We start from the raw sequence: 20,494 nt of genomic DNA, 5'->3' as shown, positions 1-20,494 counted from the left end.
GCATCAGGGAATTAAGTATTTCAAGCGAAATTGCAGGTTTCTTGCAAACTTCTCATTCCCTGCAATAATAAATGATCACATTTATAAAAATGCAACACACACCAAAAAAAAAAAGTCCTGGTGGAAGCAACCAAAAACATGCGAAATGCTGTCATATCCCCTCCACAAGCTTACCTATGATCACCTAAAGGACAAAGAGCTGCTTCTTACAAGTGCTATTTTGCTCTGTAATATTTACATTTAGATATTTACTAAATAAGGGAAAGAAAATTATAGTTGTCCCTTTTCAATATTTAGATTTCAAAAATGAAAATGTCTTTAAGACAGACAGAACATGAATGTAAGAGCTGGTGTGATAGCAGAGAACCTTATTGCACATAATTAACAGACACATAATGTCTGGTTACTAGTAATTTCCTTCTAGCTGAGTAAGGAAATAATTTAATCATGTTGATCAAATGAATCCCATGAGCCCAGTGCAACATTATGCTTTTTTTCCCCCTCTCTAAATCTGGATTAACTGATAAGATACTATTTGGTGAAATCATGGAACCCAACCTTGTTTAGGTATCCTTCATTTTACCAAAGATATTGGCATGATTTTAATAATTGGGTTAATCAAGCATTTCAGTAAAACCTTTTCTAATTCGTGGTGCTGACCTCAAAAGGAAAACAGCAGGGAGAAGGAAAAAATAACTCAGAGTGTTCATTACTGGGAAAAGAAGCAATTTTTTTTAAAAAAATTGCGTATTCCATGTTGCTCTGTTATAACAGAAGGAAAGTATTTCTATAAAGACAAGCAAAAAACCAAAAAAGTAAGTCCTTTAAATACCTGAGTGCTAAGCAGCTAAGTGTAAATCACGGTTATTCGCCTCCTCTCACTCCCAAAATATCGCCAGGTGCAACTCAGAAATAGGAAAGTAGAATTTTCTTTTTCCCCTGTAAACTATCATTTTATGTGATAATACATCATTTGACTTGTCATTCCAGGGTTTCATAGTAAAATCTTTTGTGAGATTCTGCTATTGTTCTCTTTGAACTACTTAGAAAAAGCTCTGAACTACCTTCTGTGCTATCTCAGGTAGTTTTCTGTAATGTGGTGATATAATTTAACACTTACCATAATAAATTTTGTCCATCTATTGTTTGCTAAATAATTCCTGCAATAACACTTTTATTCTTTCCATAATTCTTTAGGGTAATGCTGGAGGAATAATATTTTTACTGCAGAGATTGATGTTGGATTCTGTAGCATGAATAGACACCACAAATACAGGTTATTGATAAGCATAAAAAAAAGCTGTATGAAAAGAGTATCAGAGATCAAAGGGTTAATGCCATTTTATGAGGTTGTAAAAATCTACCTCAAGAATCTTGTGTTAGCAATATTCTTTGTGTAAGATGTATGTTATTAAAACAAGTAGCAGCATCTGAATTAGAGTGACAATATGATGGATGACGAGTGAAGTGGAATCAGAGTCGTTTGCAGCATTTTGGGCTAGATGTGGGAATTCTGCCTCAGAGGTAGGACTCTTGGCAGACGCATTGATTCCAGGCTGACGCACGTTCATAAATATGCCCCTAGAGAGGTGTGGCCTAGCAGAATTTACAAAATTATGTTCATGAATTATTTAACATTTATTTATGGATGCTATATTTAAACAGCATTTGCAAAAGCAAAAGGATCATAGCATACATAGCGAGCTTTAGAGAATGCAAATGCTGCACAAGACAGAGACAGTCTGCATACTTCATGGAGAGGGTAAGTCTAGCAGAACTAGGTAAGCGATATGTCAGTGCTGTGGCTTTATACACCACAGTCTGCTGCACAGAGACTGACAATTCTGGGAAATACCTGACAAGCTGGCAGTTCTGCAAAAGAGATCACTTCAGAAAGAAATACCAGAGTGCTGATAGAGAATTTTGTGAGCAACAGACTTCAAGCCTGCCTCCACAACCTCTGTGTCTGAGAGCCTCCCCACAGATCAGGCAGTGAATACCCTGCCCTTGATTGTTTTAGGGCCCCACTGATCTTGGCAGCAGACCACTTGATATTATTTCCGCAATACTGGCACTTGTAGTCCAAAAATGCCAAAAGTTAGGCTGCATAGGAAAATCTCAGCCTCTCCCATTGTGCATGTATATATCTCACAAACATTTATTATACGATCGAGTTGTCTCAATAATACCACAGATTTTTCTCTCCTCAGCACCTTTAGAAAGCACAAGATTAATCCATACTGCATGCAGTGAAATAAAGCTAAAACAAAAACTAAAGATGAAATGTCATGAAATAAAACAGAATCTCAAGGCAAAACAGTATATCTCACCCTGGAAGGGAATACCCTTGAAGGAGGGGAAGTCTTTCATTTAGTACTGCACTGCTAGTTTACACTTTCCTCTCTGTTTACACTCTGCTTTATTCTTCCATTTTGTCATTTCTTGGTCTTCAAAAGACATGATTTTACATTTAATTTTCTCTATAAAGTATATGAACAACACTGGCTTATGGAAACATTCTATTTTGGTTTGTTTTCTTTGTTTCTAGTTATGAGTAGTTAGTTTTCAATGCTAGATTCCTGCAAAGAGCAAGGAGAGGTATCCATAGTGCCCCTGAAAGTGCTTTGAGCTGGGGATGTACACAGCAATAAACGACTCCTCTAAGAGGGCTGATAATGAGGTTATTTCTTTGGAAAACTTTCTTCACTAGTATTTTCCTGAAACAGAATGCTGTAGGAATACAGTTTTTCACTATTTCACTTCAAACTTAAGGACTTATGACAGTCATCCTGTGAATGGAATGCTCTGAAGAGGGATCATCATTATCCAGACATTTAGCAAAACTTCTTGGAGTCTGCAATTCCTTGACCTCGTGCGTCCATAAAGTCCATACTGTCAGAATATGCTCCCCATCACCTAATTATCTTACTTTCTGTAGTTCAGTCCCATTAGTGTTAATTTTGTTGCGAGGGGGGGACACAGATAGAAAATTATTCCCTTTCTCTGTGTAGCCACCCTTTATAGACTTGATGCCTGTAATCATGCTCCCTTAGCCTCTTTTAACTCTACGTTTTTACCCAAGACCAGTCTGTCCTCAAAATGTCACTTTTGACAAACCTCCAAGAAATTGTCTTGCTCCCTTTGCAACCTCTCTCACTAGGGCTCATTTTTCTCGTTATCACACCTGAAAGCAAGCATACCACCATAGAAAAAGTCTCCCCAGAGCTTCACAAAGGAGATGATGACTGCCTTCCTCATCTCAGTATACACATCATCTTGCCTGCCTTGGACATAGCTGCTTTTTCCCCAAAAGCAGGTTTGTGTTCACCTACTAACCTGCTGAAGTCCTTTTTGATCCTTTCTCATAAAACAGGTGTTTCCTGGGTTGTGTTTGTCAGAGTATTCATTTCCACACATGCTCAGAGCTTTGCATTTGGTCTCAGTAAATGCACTCTTCTGCTCCAGGTGTTTCTCCTGTTTATCAAGACAATTTTGAAATCTAGTCCCATTCAACAGTCTGCCTCGGACTCCCCTAGCTTGGTGTCACCTGCAACTTCAATTATTTCAGTATCTACTTCATTATCAAAATCATTATTGAAAACATGTAAAGAGACCTAGACAGAACTTAGCCTGTACATACTCCCACGTTCACAATGAGGCACTGGTAGCTTTTTCCAACTCACTTTGTACCCACATGGAAGTGGTTTCCTTTCAACTAGATGACTTAAGGGAATAGTTCCTGATAATGTTGTTTTAAATCTCTTAAATTTCAGGTTAAAGATTGAACAAAAATTCAACTGGTTGAGCTAATAGGCTTCTGGCCCATCTTTTCCCAGAAGAAATGAAAGTAAGAGACAACAAAAAATAATAAATTCTTCATCATATTCAGCACAATTGTGCCTTCTAGCTGTTGTTTTGCATCCTGTGAGGAGGGATGTGAAACGTGCTTCAGATCTGTGGTTCCAAGTTAAGGCTCAGCTCTATGGTTCCAAGTTGAGGCAGAGATACAGTGTCTTTGGAACTCTGAAATTTCAGGTATCTTTGTAGAAAAAGATTCCTTTCATTCTCATCATCCCTAGCTTATCCACAGTGGAAGGAAAGAAAAGAAATGCAGCTCACATGCCCTTCCCCATGCCCTCCCCTCCAAAGACACACTTCCAGCACCATCATGTGCTGCCTCCATAGATGCGGACCTTGAACCATTGTGAGAAGGCTACCACACATCCTCTGCCTGCCCATAAGCAATTGCTTTCCAGTGGAGGACACAGCCTCACCTGTTTCAACTCCAAACAGGAAAAACCGTTTGACAAACTGTCTATGCAAAAGCTTTGTAAGCTTGATATGAGTAGGGAAAAAAAATTCTCCTTTTAAAGAAACATATCAGACCAACACTGTTTTCACTGCTGTGTAAGACACGTGTTTTGTTTGAGGATTACAGTAATTTCACGATTATAAGCCACATTCAGTATAAGCCGCACTTCCAGGTGCCAGCAACTTTTCATTCTTTGTCCATACATAAGCCGCACCTGATTATAAGCCGCACATTACAATACAGAGTGTGATAAAAGGTATCTATTCTATCACCATCTGTCGAGGATGGGAGCAGTAATCCTTATCTCTGCAGGAGATATTCTGCTAATGGGCCATTCATTGAAACAAGGCGGGGCATTGTTCTTTATCTTTTCACAACCCATCCTTACTCCAGGGAGTCATTTTCTGCTAATGGCCCATTGAGTCCCACTGTGGGACTGATAAAATTACTGCATCCCATTGGAAGTTCCTTCAGCCAGGGGGAAGAGCCCAACATTTCTTACCAAAATGAAAAAAGAGGTTTTGGGACACTAAAGGAGCCCCTTTCTCCACTGGACTCCAGAGGAAAACCAGATTTCTCCACATCACCACCGGACCTCCAGAGGGAAACTGCACCTTCTAAAGGACCACTGCTTCAACTGAATCACATCTGTCACTGCAGGAGGATGCAGCCACCATTTAATGGGACTGCTACCAACACCCTGCCTGATGGGGTGTCAGGTTGTACTCTGACTTTGTCAGGGTTTGGAGTTTGTTTCTTTGTAGTACTGTATTTCTATTTTGATTTCCCTAGTAAAGAGCTGTTATTCCTAATTCCCATATTTTTGCCTGAAAGCCCCTTGATTTCAAAATTACAATAATTTGGAGGGAGAGGGTTACATTCTCCATTTCAAAGAGAAGTTCCTGCTTTTCTCAGCAGACACCTGTCCTCCAAACTAAAACAGCAACTTTTTGTTCTTTGTCCATATATAAGCCGCACCTGATTATAAGCCGCACTTTGGGTTCGGACCAAAATTTTAGTCAAAATGGTGCGGCTTACAATAGTGAAATTACTGTACATTTCAATTTTCTCCAATTACATTACTTCGGGAGTATATTTACCAAATGCAAACAACTTTCCCACCAGAAAGGTTGGAAACTACAGATTCTCACTCTGTCCATTAAGATTTTATTTTAATACTGTATAACTTTACAGGTGCCAAAGGTGGTGTTAAAACAAATAAACCATGGAGAAAACACTGTTCTGCATTTAACTTTCATGTGTCAACACGAAGGCCTAATCAGCCATAATCCTGCTGCTTGTGAAAGTGGTGCAGTATCAAATGACAGTGCTAGAAGCAAGCATGAATTTAAAATTTGGAGTTGGGCTTTAGGTTTTCAAACTTGGGTTAGAGTGTATTAATTTAATATTTAATTATTTTAAATAAGACAAAATGTTGGCTCTGTTCTCTATATCAATTTCTTTAATTAAGTGCAATATTCTCTGATGATTCTTTTCTAGCAGACAGCTCTAAATCTCAGCTTTCACAAAGTTTAGGCACGTCTCAATGTGGCCAACCCAAGTTTGGAACACCATCCAGAAGTTACTAGAGGCAATCAGTTTTGATTTTCCAGCATATTTTTACTCAGCTGCATCCCCTTTTTACCTGGAAGCAGCCCTGTCTCTTTTCTAATTGATGAGGTGAACTGAAATGAGTGAGCTTATGATTTCTACTCTTTGCTTGAGTGGCAGGGAAGTAAATGGAAAAATTGTCTCAAAAGTTTAAATTAAAGATTTAGCTTTAGCAATAGTGGAATTACTAGTGCTCAGTGATATTTTCTTAACTGTTGCATGCCAAAGAAATAAACCATGAATGATTAGGGTAGCAGGATTTTTGTTATCAGATAAATCATCACTTACTCAGGTTCTCTGACTTCCCTTCCTTTCCAGGGTTTGGATTTTTCTTTCCATTTTTAGTTTACTGACAACAAGAAATATCTCTGAACTGGAAAACCCTGACCTGACTTGATAGCAGCATTTCAAATACTTCTCTCTCTCTTCAAAACCTCGGACTTTCTGCAATGTTTGGAGCGTTTCCCTCAGTTTTCACATACTTAACCCATTAAGCCTTGGCTCTTTCATAGACCAGAAATGCTTCTCAAGGAATTCAGAGAAATTATTTTACTTTTTAAACACTGCATGCTTTAAAAGTAAGCATTTAATTATGAAACTTTGATTTTTAATTATTTTTACAAGTTTTTACTGTTCAAGCAATGTTAGCACTTTTAAAAAAGGTGGGTAATTTCCAGCAAAATAAACTTAGTAGAATCAGAGCAGGAATCTGTTTACTTCCATTACTGAATGGAAAAAAGAAAGGAAATCCTTTTACATGCTAATGGATGGATTTCTTTCAATTTATTCTGTGAAGTACTAGGATCTTAAGAATACCAAAATATTAATGATTAATATAAGTCTTGACATCCCAACCCGAAAGGTGTTGAAGTGCTTGGTACCTGTCAGACAAATCTGTATTTCTTACTAATCTCTCTTGCTCCTATGCAGACACCAGAATTAAATCACTTCACATATCTCTGGTGCAGCTTTGCCCCTACATAACTTTTGCACTTTCCTGATATAAGTCTGGGCTTTACAAAGTAAAGACACTGAGCCAAATTGCTTCCTTATTGGAAATGCAGGGAAAATTAAACATATCTTGCAAAGCAAACTGGGCTTTGCCTTTAGGACACCCTGATTCAATCTTCAAATTCAGCACACTAACAACTCAAGAACTTCTGGTTGAGGATACTGAAGACTGTAGGCACACATACGCACTGAAATATTCTTGGCATTTTTTTTCACACGAAATTTGTAATAAAGTGTTTGGCACCAGCTTCATTTATATCACAGAGTGGCTCAATAAACACAAAATAAATTGAGTCACCAAGAAACTGGGTTGCAAAGATAAACTCATTTGAGGCTCTGAAGCCTCTGTGGGGAAACAGCAGATGAGGAAAAAGTCATTCTCTCCTGTAATTTTACTTTCCTCCCCAGCCCCAAAAGATTGGGTTGCTATATGTTGCAGCTAAGGGCTAAAGCATGCATTAGAGCTACCAAACAAAGCTCATTATAAGTGACACAGAAATACTACAGGTAGTGGAAACATCCTGGTTGAATTCCAGGGTTTTTGAACCAGGTGTTATGAAAGAAATGCTGGCCACAGTGCAGACAGCAGCAAAACACCTTTAATCATTATGAAACCAAGAACTGACCCAATATGTGCTATTTTTCTTTTTTTTTCTGTCTTTCTGCCTTCTTCATTTATCACTTTATGTATTCTGTTGGATTTGTTGTCTTCTGACCCTTTGCTTTACTTGGAGTCGCAGTTTCTCCCAAACAGAATCCATGCTCAATAATGGTCCAGACTGAGGTGAACTTTTGAACCCACAAGGGTTGAACAGGTTCAAAATTAAACAGGAACAATAAAACAATTCAATATCTTCCTACATTCACCACTTCTGATCTTATTCTCCAAGCAATTACCATACAGATTTAACTATGTGCAAAAACATTTACCAGAATGGGATTGGAGCCATAATCTGTAAACATATAGGTAATTGCCATTGACATAAAGTTTGCTCTGAAAGGCCTTTCAACAAGTTTGATTAAAAAAAAAAACAACCACCAAACTTTACTATTTGGACTTTTGGCAACAAAACCCAGGCTGCTACTGTAGGGCCACAAAATACTTCCTGAAGTAAAACAAGTACAGCTCCAGCAGAGAGAGAGAAGTGAATCTGACACTATGGCATGTTTTTGGATTTCATCACTGTTCATGAACATTTTGGATATTATTAAAAGAAAAGTATGCTTCTAGTCTTCTTGCTGTAGAGACAAGAAGGTGAACGCCAGAGCGCCGATGTTTTCTGAAAGCATTCAATTCTGAAGCCAGGCTCCTGGCTTGTAGCAGCTGGCTGCCTCCTCTCCCAGGGGTTTGGTCTGAGACAAGAGAGGTGGATCCTGCTGCTCAAGCAGAAAAAAGACAAATGTGAGGACTCAGAAAGGCTCTGCTAAGAGGTGGAAAGGAGAATTCATTATGCAGGTTTTATTCTGTCTCATCTGTCCAGACCAGCACTGTCCTGACCTCACCTGTCCCAGCACTGCACACTGTGTGATGTGTTTGGGGACAGAAACTGTCCAATATTTCTAACTGACATACTCTATTTTAAATCAAGTCTATATTAAAGAAAACTGTCTGCTTTAACTTTCTTCATCTCTGCCACCATGAACATTCAGGTGAGGTTATGCTGCTCCCACATGCCCAGAGAGAGGCAAATCCACCATGCCCTCAACTTTTTTCAGCCCCAGCCCACAGCCCAGACACAAGCAGGCTGCGTACAGGCTATAGGGACAACAAAACAGCCCGGCAAAGAAACTCAATTCCTTGCAACACAACAGAGAGCCATCTCAAAACACATTCCCCCAAAATCTCAGCAGGTAAATCATATGGCAGTACTGGCAAGAAGAGTTTCCAGAGGACATGTGAGATGGAAAGAGGCAAGTCATGATAGTGGAGGAGGATTTGTAAAACCCCCTGTGCAAAGAATTAGGCCTCTCTTGGTAAATTACAGTAAATTCATGAATACAAGCCGCACGGAGTATAAGCCGCACTTCCTGTGTGTTGGCAACATTGTTGTCTTTGTTAATAAATAAGCCGCACCCGGAATATTAGCCGCACTTTAGTTCGCGGCGAACTTTCACAAAGTCGTCATTTAGTAACACAATCGTGGATTGCCGGGGTTTACTGGTTTACTGCCAACCTCGGAAACATTGTTTCCGAGTGAAAAAAGACACAGACAATAGCTGCTGCACCGTTCCCTGCAAGTTTTATTTACAAGCCGAAAAAGACACGAACAATAGTGTGGTCATTTTGCGAGCATTCCCAACTGATCCGCGTTGCCTTTAAACAGCCGCTGAGCCGTGCGGGCGGGCAGCCGAGCACCGAGCGGAGCCACATCTCCATGCCGGCACGGCCGCCCCCCTCAGCCCCGCGGGTGAGCGGCTGAGGTCTGAATTCAGCTCTTTCCCCGCCACGCTCATCGGCGGGAACACCCCTCTCCTGTGAGCTCAGCGAGCGCCGCCCCGCCCCCACCCACTCAGCCGCCCACCCCCTCCTCCGCGTGAGCCCAGCGACCCACGCAGCCGCACAAGGGCGGCCAACCGCACAGCCGCAGAAAACTGAAAACACTTAAAAAAATACAGAAAAATATCACACTTTTATTAAACTTTTAAACAGTTTCATTTTTCATTCATCAGCCGCTTCATCAGCGGTTTCATCTTCCATGAAACCGTCGAAGTCTTCGTCCTCCATATCGGAAACCAGCAGTTGGGCAATGGTGGGATCCAGCGAACGTGAGGCGGTTTCGCCCGCACCTTCACCGTCAGAGTTATCACTTTCGGTACGCTCGATGGCATTGCTGGTCAGTCCAGGAATGATGTCGGCTTTGGCGAACCCTCGGCTGATAGTTCGGGTAGTTACTTTACCCCAGGCATCCAGTATCCACTGGTACACTGTAGTGTAACTTGCCCTGTGCAGCCTCCCGGTGTTGGTATAGGAGTGTTCGCCTTTCAACATCCACTCTTCCCACAGAGATGGCACTTTAGACTTGAAGGAACGAATAATACCTATGTCCAGAGGCTGCAGTTCTTTGGTCAAGTCACCCGGTATTACAGCAAGCTCCGTCTTCTTTATTCTCACGATTTCTTTCACGGTTTTCGTCATGTGGGCACGCATGGAATCCAAAATTAGCAGTCCCGGTAACTGATTAAAGAACCTATGCAATGTGCCACCATAAACTTCCGTTAGCCAAATCTTCATTGCTTTTTCATCCATCCAGCCTTTTGAATTAACATGAACCTTTATTTCATCTAGAAATCTGTCTTTAGGGAGGGTTTTTCTTTTAAAAATTACCATGGGGTGTAATTTCTGCCCAGTTAGCGAAACACCGAGGACGACCATAAATGACGTCTTTTCATTCCCCGTGGTTCTTACCGGTACTGTCGGTGTTCCGGTGTGCTCCACGGTCCTCGTCAGCGGCATATCGAATGTGAGGGGTACTTCATCCATGTTAATTATACAATGCGGCTGTATATTGTTTTCAGAGATCTTGTTTTTGCAGTAACTCCGGAACCTGGCTACCTTTTCTTTGTAGTCCGCCTGCAACTGCTGACACACTGTGGTCCGTGTACGGACAGAGAGCTTCTGTCGCTTCATAAAACGGAAGCACCAAGACTTTCCTGCTTGAAATTCTTCTATATGCAATTGATTTGCAATTGCTTTGGCTTGTATCCGAATGGCGACAGTAGATACACTTCGGCCAGTTGCCCTTCGCTCAGAAATCCAGTGATAAAGTCTTTCTTCCAGCTCTGGCCATCATGCTCTACGGCCACATAAACTTTTCTTTGTCTTTCTTGCGAGACGAAGTTCATCCTCCTGCTGTCTCCATCTGCGTACCATGCATTCATTAATGTGGAATGCTCTAGTTGCAGGTCTATTCCCATGTTCTTTTGCATAGCTAATCACTTTCACTTTAAACTCCGCGTCGTATGCTACTCTCTTCTCCGCAGCCATGCCGAGGGAAGAAGTCGCCGAGGGGAGAACACGCCGAGAAGAGAACATGCCGAGGGCAGAACACACCGAAAAAGAACGAGGCGTGGGAACTCATCCTGCTAAATAGCCCCCCGTCCCCCAGTAATGCCGTCATCCACAGGCAGACAATAAGCTGTTCTCTGATTGGTTCATCGTCGGAACACCAGGAAACCATGGATTTCAAACTGTTTTGGCTCGGGACTAGACTGGCATGATACTAGGTAAGGGCAGATATCACTTTTTTGTTCATAAATTAGCCGCACCCGAATATTGGCCGCATTTCCGGGTTTCCACCAAAATTTTAGTCTTCTTGCTGTGGTTTGTATTTGTGAAATTACTGTACTGCTCCTGAGAGCAACCTCAGGTTGAATAATACCCATGCAGGCGTAACCTCACTGACAGCAAGCTGGAGGAGAATGTCGGTTATGGAGATGGAGCAAGGAGGAATCATGGAGAAAAGAGGTTCAGTGTTTGCAAAGTCTTCCCCTGCTCCAAGAACAGAGATGCTGGCCAAACAGCCTGCTGACCAGGAGGAGTCCGAGCTGCCAATGAACAACTTCTACTGACGATTAGAGGTGCCCCATTGGTAAATAATGCTGATTCAAATCCAGTTAGAATTAAATTACTCCCCCTGCTTGGGAGTTTCCTAACTTGCACTCCATGTGGAAGCCAAGTTCTACATATTCCCTGAGAAAGGTGGGACTTTCCCTCTTTGGAGTCTTTATTCTGAAAAACCTGATAACATTTTGTATGACGGATATCAGAAATAACCTTCTGTTATCCACCAAGACCTCACATCTTTGTCAATCTTGATTTGCCATTTCTCTCATGCCTCTGAAATTTGCAGTGATGGATCTAGCCCCACGTCTCTGGAATCCTCAAAATAAACATCAACTTTTAAGCTCACCTTGTGAGCTTGATATTCCTCCAAAATTTTTTCTCTCACTTAATCAGTTAAAATGTACAGTATCTGAGTACTACTTATGCTTAGAATCCTAAAAAGGAATTTAAGTCATACTGCCATATTAGACACACAGGTGTAATTGGTAAGGCTTAATATTCCTCCAAAATTTTTTCTCTCACTTCATCAGTTAAAATGTACAGTATGTGAATACTACTTATGCTTAGAATCATAAAAAGGAATTTAAGTCATACTGCTGGATTAGACACACAGGTGTAATTGGTAAGGCTGATAGGATGAGTTCACCAAAGACAAAATGCCAGGATGGCTGTTACAGGCAAACAGGGGCATTGAAACGGTACATCTGAAGCCTTCCTTGTCCTTTCCCAAAGTGCAAACTTTGCTGTCATCTATAAATCAAACAGTTTATGAGGCTGCAATATTTACATCCTAATTAAAAAATCATCAAGCCAGACCCCTTCAGTTTGTAAAAAGAAGAACTCAGGATCTGCTATTGAAACATGGTGTTAATCAGTAACTCCTAATGATCTGCTCCATGGCCTTAGAGGTTACAGTAATTTCACAAATACAAGCCGCACCAATTTGACTAAGATTTTGCTCCTAAACTGGAAATGCGGCTAATAATCAGGAGCGGCTAATATGTGAATAATTTTCTGACATTTACAACCTCAGAAGTGCCTGCCAGAGTGCCGACCCGAGCAGCTGCAAAGTCAGCATTTTGCGATTGTTACAAATCGCTACTCTGTTGCACTGCGGGTGGAGCCTGGTTGCCTGCAGGCAGCACGGGGGGCGGGGAGAGAGGAGGGAGAGTTGTTTCCTTCCCTCCTCTGCCACAGCCCGGGGAAGAGACGGGGGGGCCCCGTGCTGCCATTGCCGCGGCTCAGGGAGGAGGGGGGGGACCCGAGCCGCCACTGCCACGGCCTGGGGAGGCAGCGGGGGACCCGGGCCGCCACTGCCACGGCCTGGGGAGGAGGGGAGGGACCCGGGTCACCACTACCGTGGCTCTGGGAGGCAGGGGGGGACCCAGGCCGCCCCTGCCGCGGCTCTGGGAGGTGGCAGGGGACCCGGGCCACCACCGCTGCGGCTCGGGGAGGCGGCGGAGGGCTCCGTCCCCGCCCGCTGCCGCGGGAGCGGGGCGGGGCTCTGTCCCTGCCTACCACCACAGGGCAGCGCCGGGCCGTGGTGACCGAGCCCAGTGGCAGCGGCGGCTGGCCCCCAGTGGCCCTGTCGAGCGGCAGCGCCGGGCTGGGCTACCTGGCCCTGTCAGCAGCCCCTAGCGGGCCAAGCCTGCACAGCCTGAGCCGAGCCAGTAAACCCCGCCCTGCCGCTGTTCTGTTACTATTTGGCAACTTTGTTGCACGCGGGTCCTCGCTGCAAACGACAGAGCGGCTTATACTAGGGTGCGGCTTATTTTGGACAAAAAACGAAATATTTACCAACACCCAGAGATGCGGCTTATAGTCAGTGCGGCTTGTATTCGTGAATTTACTGTACATACTTATTCAGCTGCACATAGTAAACAAGATAATGAGGGAAAGTGGAAGAAGTGAAGGGAATATGTTACAGCAAACACAGGGTTTTGCTACCACCAGGACCTTTTCCTAACCCCTCCAATTCACATGCCATGGTTTATTTTCTCATTTTTGAAAGGCAACAGATTTATAAAGTAAATCTTTTATAACCTATTACATACAGAGTGATCTTGAGATGTTTTCTGTGTGTCTAACCCATGAAGAAGCCAAATATAGCCCTGGAGAAACACCTGCTTTTACCTTTATATGATCAGAACTCCAGTCCCCTCCACATTTATGAAAAATGAGTCTTAATAGTCAGTGTTTCCATATGATTTTCTCTGAATTAATTAGGGAAACAGCTGATTTCTGAATCTGCCATTTGTTGTTTATGCAGTCCGAAAAGAGCTCCCTAGTAAAGGCTTGAGTAATCCAACAATGAAAATAAAAATTACAAAACTATGTCAGCTGCAATTAGTGCTCCTAATTCTACACTTAAAATAGCATTTGTCATTCAAAGTTCCCAATGAAAAACTCAGGGCTTGGAGGTCCCCCTTCAACCTAAAAAAGTCACTCTCCTTGCCACATATAAAGGTGCAAGTTGAGTCCTGCAAAGCTTCACTCTTTACCAAAAGCAACCGCCAAGAGATACCAGCTGGGAGAGACAGCTTGTGATCACAGACTTTTGGGGCACTTTCTCAACCTGGCCAATCCACACCAAGGCTTCACCTAAATGTCTCATCTCGTATCCATGGTTTTGTATCTCTCACTAGTTAAGGGTGAAAAAGACAGAAGGCAGAAATTTTTCTCCCTAGTACAAGCTGGGGTAAAAAAGAAAGCAACATCTGCAACCTATCGGTCATACCAAGGTTTTAATACTTTTCTTTCATTATTTTTCTTTTTTTCCCCTTTAAGTTGACCATGGGTACAAAAATGCAGGTGAAAAATTACAGACTTTATTTTTCAAATCTCTCCTTCTTATTCTTCTCTTGTCTTTTGACCGTCTACAAAGAACCAAGGAATAGTTGTTCTAGGTGAATATGAATTGGCTTATTTCTGTCACCAGTTATATGATGCTATCCAGAATGTGTAACTAAAAAGACTTCAACTAAATTACAGTTTTGACTCAGGTATTCCCAGCTCATATATTTTTGTGAGTATTTCAGACCAATAAGAATTAATGAGAGTCGCAATTACATATTTATGTGACCACAGACATTTAAAACTAGTAATGATTTATCCTGGTTAATAATGCAAATTAACAAAAAAGCATGAAAAAAACAGAACCTTTTCAGCCTTTTTTTTCCCCTTTTGAAGCAGTTTCTATGAAGGAATATATATTTCTTCCTGCAGCAATAGATTGGTGTCTAAATCTGGAGAAGAAAAGCATTTGACCAAGAACCTCGTAGCTACAACGGGCCACATGAATGCCTACAAAAAAAAAAAAAAAGGAATGTAAAAGGGAGAAGAGAGGGGAGAAGGTAACCAAACTACCAAACTGATATCAGGTGTTCATTTACTTTATGGGTCCTTTGCCAGGACTTCAGCCATCCTGGTATAAGAACACCCCGAAAAATATCAAAGGTAAGCTTGATCTCTTTCGGCAGCCACAGAAATATCACTAGAGAAGCATGCAAAAGCTACATATGGAAATCTATCCCTCTTTCAATTAACGTCCCCTCCAAAGCAGTTTCTCACCTCCAAAAGAATAAAAAGAGGATTGGAGCGGGGGGACGGGGGTGGGGGGGGACAGGGATATGGGAACACAAGATACTCAGCTGCACTAAAAGGGGTTAAACTCACTTTTTGAGATAACAGATAACAATATACCAACACACAAATGACACTTCCTAGTCATGCAACATTATACCTCACAGATTTTCTTCCCTTGTGTACTTTCCAATCACTATCCTTTCTGGATTTTACAAAGTAAGCATGAAAGCTATTGTTCCAAGCCATTTCCAAAGAAAGCAGTTGAATGACATACCGTAAAACATATGGGTCTCATTAACTTAAAATATTGCCTGTTTTAAACAGCCTCTTAGCAAACAACCATACTTAAAAATTTAATTCCATTTCGCGACTCATGCTTTTACCATTTGGGCTACAGTTTATCTTAATGATTATATTACCATCACTTGTACTTTGTTTTGATGGCCAGGTTGCTTGTGCCAAATCCTTGGCAACCTCCTGAAGGAGACTTCCACCTCCAGATTCAGTGTGGCTCAGGAGAGTATCGCTGGAAATAACTTACAAAGTTGGATTTTCAGTCTTTTCTTTTCTTTCCTTTTTTTTTTTTTTTTTTAATAGGCCATTTTCATTCAGGGTCAAACACAGCTCCTTGGCAACAAAATGTAATCAAAGCAACTTGCTTCAAAGTTTAGGCATTTTTTGTCATGGCATTGTCTAATGGGCTTCAAATACTGCTGTAAAAAAAAAAAAGGAACAATCCCCCCCACTCTCCCAAACCCTACACATAACACAAGTCTGTGTAAGTTTCTGCTGGAGTTTCTCAAAGCCCAGGCAGTCCTTTCTTGCTTTTAATGAAATTCCTTTCTATTTCTTCAGGTATGACTCCCCTTGGACATAGAGGGCATATTTTCTCCTTGAGTTAGGACAGCTTATGACAAATAATGATGAGGAATCAATAGACAGGAGGGAAATATTGGGTGAGAGGCTGAATGAATCTCAGAGATAAATTATTGACCACGGGCATGGCCCTCTCTCCTTTCTCTTATATGTTCGTATTCCATCTCACTAACAACCTGAAAGAAAATCAAATATTTTGTTTGGGGGCTTCACTAATATCAGCAACTTTTACTATCTTAATGGCATTTTTATTGATCTCAGCTTTAATGGGAGCTGTATATATTTGATGTTGGTCATTTAAAGTAGATGTGAGTAATAGACTTTCCCAGTGAGGATCATAAAGCAGCCCCTTGTCTGGCAAGCACAGGAAGCAAATAGAAGACAGCATTTAATCTACTGTTCTGCTGCAGTTATCAGGGCTGAGAGGGGAAAAAAATAAAATGTAAAGATTGGCTGTGTTCCCCCCTCCTCACCCTCCCTGCATACCGACTCCCGGGCACAGTGGTCATCAGCAAACTAACAACAAAAGGCCATTGGCGCAATGACCTTGGCTGTGGCATCACGCACTGGAGGAAAGAAATGAAGCCATTAGACTGAGGCGGGAGAACAGGTTATAAATCAAGCCATTTCCAATAAGCTGCTGTAATGGTCATCCATCATTGCCAACCACGGCGCACAGCAGACCATGGAGACATTGGAGCTGCTAAAGCTGAGACATAAACAATAATAATCCAGGCTTGATGTTTCAGCCCTTCAGGAAATTTAGGAACATTTGCTTTTCTTTTGTTTGTCAGAGGTGATATTTAAAGCGTAAGATGTAATAAATAGAGGACAGTTGACACATCAGAACAGTTTACAAGCATTGCATTCTGGGTGTGATTAAAGATGGGGAGGGGGGTGGGAGAAGTTGAATGCCAAAAATATCCAGAGCTTCTGTGATATGCAGTTCTCTTCCCAGTATGATGAATCTAACCTTTTGGGTGCATTATACATTATTTTTTTTCTTTTCTTTGAATGCAAAGGCGAATTTCTTCAGACATTTTCAATATATTCACATATTCATATATTCAAGCAGGTTTTCAGGGGTGGAGGGAAGGCGATTAAAATCTGTAATTAGGTAACATGTGGGTAAGTGGAATTAGATATGCATAGACTGTAGATTTTAATAACATTTTATTGATCATTTCTACTGGCAGAACATTACAGCAGCCAAACTATTTATGGTGAACATTTCTTGAATAAAAAAAACTATATCTGTTAGCAAACATTTTTTTTTTTAATGCTTCTAAATTTACACCAGGACAAATAATATAGCATAAAAGTTATATATATGATGCTAAATCTTTCACTATGAACAGAAGTAGCAATTTTTGAGCCTCAGTGCATGCAATAAACATCAAGATTATTCTCCCAGGGATTTTCAAAATTTGCTCTTATGCTACTGAATAAGATGACTTTGCGTTATACACTTCTCACATGCCCTTATTTGTTTGCCATGAAAATGGCTGCAATTTCATTAGGCAGAAATGTATTTACTGACATAGCTCATGTCCCACCTCAGGATCCGGAAACGCTCTTTGCTGTGGTTGATGGAATCTGAGAGAAGAAGTAGAACTGCAAGGTTGTGCAAAGTGTTCAGCAATATCCACATCCGGCCTTTCATAGCAGTTTTCTCCCTTCCAAAACACAGAAAGACCCGTTTGGACAACAGGGACAACATATTTAATTTAATTACTCTAGGAATTCTGCAATCTAGTGAATGCTATAGGGCCCTAATAGTCACCAATGTCCCATGCGGAGTTTCCACACAGGCATAAGTTTAAATTTGCAATTCACAACACTCACAGAGATTTCCATTTCCCCCTTCACTTACAAATACCTGCCACAGATTTCCCAACAAATGACTAAAATGACCTTGTAAGGAGGCCTCCAATATAAAATAGGATTATAGGAGATAGAAATATATTCCTCTCTAAGACATAAGAGACAAAATTGCACCAAGGAATTCCCATTGAATTGCTGAAGGTGCTACTGCACATTTCCTGCAAAAACAACTGGACTTGGCAGGACCAACACTAGTTGAGTTGAGTTGAGTTAAACTCAGTTTAAGGTTGTCCCTCAATCCTCAGTGGACAGTGGCACAGATCTCCAGTGAGGATTTGGATGTGTGTGGGTGCACTGTGCGGCAATATGGCAGAAGACAGGACATGGCCTATGTGTTGCTTCTGTCCTCAAATCAAATTTCAACAAAAGATGAAGTTCTTCAGTGCAGGCAGGGACCACCTAAAATACTCCCTAGACTGACAAATTTCTCCTGGTCCACTGGGAAACCCTCAGCCCAGTAAGCCCTGCCCATCTTCCCCAGTTGCATGCCTGTATAGAGTGGTAAATGTTCTTTGCCATCTTCTTCCCCCAGTGTGCTGTACAAGGCAGGCCAGAATTTTATCCTTCCACTCTAAACTATAATGCCTGGTTTAAAATTATATTACAAGACATTAATACGAACGGAAGGTTTGGGAGGATTTTATAACCCACAAGAGATGACACTCATAGGTTATGATGTCATTCAAACCACTTGATAATATACTGTACTAGCTTGCAATATTCCAAAAGCAGCTATTAAACTAAATATAGATGAGGAACATGTTGCTACAAAAACACAGAATATCATGAACAACATTATGCAAAAATATATGTCTGTAAACCTCATTTTTATTTATTTGTTTAGTTGCCCTTTTTCTTGTGGGATAAAAACAACTGTTTCAGTCCTCTGAAAGCTCTCACACTGTGGATTGAATTTAAAATAATCTTATAAATCCAAAAAAATAGTCCAATCAAACACAGAAGTAGTCCTTGAAAAAAAAATTGATGTGTGCAAACTACAACATTTTTAGACAGAAATTAATCTGTAATAGCCATTTAAGGTAATTCAGTTGCATTACCTTTCCTTTTGTATGAAACTTAAGAGCAACAAAAAGAGAAAATATAAATACTAGTTCTTACACTTTTGTAAGTCACTATTATAATACCAGAGTGCTTTAATTATATTTCAAGACTAGGGCATGGGCTGAGTGACAAGATTTACTGGAGGTCAATGTGAGCAGTAACCATTTTTCCTCCCAATGAAAAATAATACCATCAATGGTAGTTGCTAAGAACTATTATAATTGCTGAATTTAAATGCTCCTCTAGGATAATTAATCAGAAATGTTTAATCATTCTGGTTTGAGGTAAAGATATAAAACAACTACCAGAGTTATGACAATTATGATTTTGATAATTTTATAATATTATTTATTTTTAAAACTACCCTGTTTTCAGCCCTGTATTACAATGGGGTAAATACTATTCTCCTAAAGGGTATGATGTTTTGGGGAAGCAGCCAAAGAAGGTTTCCCTAGAAAGAGTTAATAGAAGAAGGAACCAAAACAAAGTAGTGTATTACAGGGAAGGATCCCTACCAAACAGGAGATTATTCCATTGGAGTCAGGCCTCTGATTTACAGGGTGAGCAAAATGGGGGACCTTTCAGAGCTAGATATAAAGCCCACATTTTGAGTCAGGAGAGGGACTTCCACTTTCAAGAGTGGGCTTTCCAGTAGGCACAAACCCTCATCTTTCAAATCTAGCAAAACTCCTTTTCAGTCATGACTTGCAGAGGGGATTTCAACAGCAGCATTTGACCCAGAGTCTCAGACAAGCATATTGACCAAGACAAGAACATGGAACATTTAGCTGTTCCCTAAATCACCAGTTTGGTTTCTCAGACTTAGCGTGGAACGCAGCAAAATCTGCCTTCTCAGTTGAATGTGGCAGTCTGCCATGAACTGGCCAAAACAGAGCACTGCAATATGTGCTTTTAACAGTTCAGCTGAATTTTCCTTCTTATAATTTGTCTGGGGTTACAATACAGGATGTGATAAAAGGTATCTATTCTATCACCATCTGTTGAGACCAGGTGGGGCAGTGATCCTTATCTCCGTGGGAGATACTCTGCTAATGGGCCATCCATTGAAACCAGGCAGGGCATTGTTCTTTATCTTTTCACAACCCATCCTTACTCCAGGGAGGTATCTTCTGCTAATGGCCCATTGAGGCCCACTGTGGGACTGAAAAAATTACTTAAATTACTTTGTCCCATTGGGAGATGCTTCAACCAGGGGGAAGAGCCCAACATTTCTTACCAAGATAAAAACAGAGGTTTTGGGACACTAAGGGAGCCCTTTCTCCACCGGACTCCAGAGGGAAACTGGATTTCTCCACATCACCACCGGACCTCCAGAGGGAAACTGCACCTTCTACAGGACCACTGCTTCAACTGAACCAATCTGTCACTACAAAAGGACTACAACCACCATTTAATCAGCCTGCTCCCAACACCCTGCCTGACGGGGTGTCAGGTTGTACTCTGACTTTGTTAGGGCTTGGGGTTTGTTTCTTTGTAGTATTGTATTTCTATTTTAATTTCCCTAGTAAAGAACTGTTATTCCTAATTCCCATATCTTTGCCTGAGTGCCGTTTGATTTCAAAATTATA

The sequence above is a fragment of the Catharus ustulatus genome, chromosome 3, assembly GCF_009819885.2.
Source record: "Catharus ustulatus isolate bCatUst1 chromosome 3, bCatUst1.pri.v2, whole genome shotgun sequence".
NCBI classification, from domain to species: Eukaryota; Metazoa; Chordata; class Aves; order Passeriformes; family Turdidae; genus Catharus; species Catharus ustulatus.
This window is presented reverse-complemented; position numbering follows the sequence as displayed.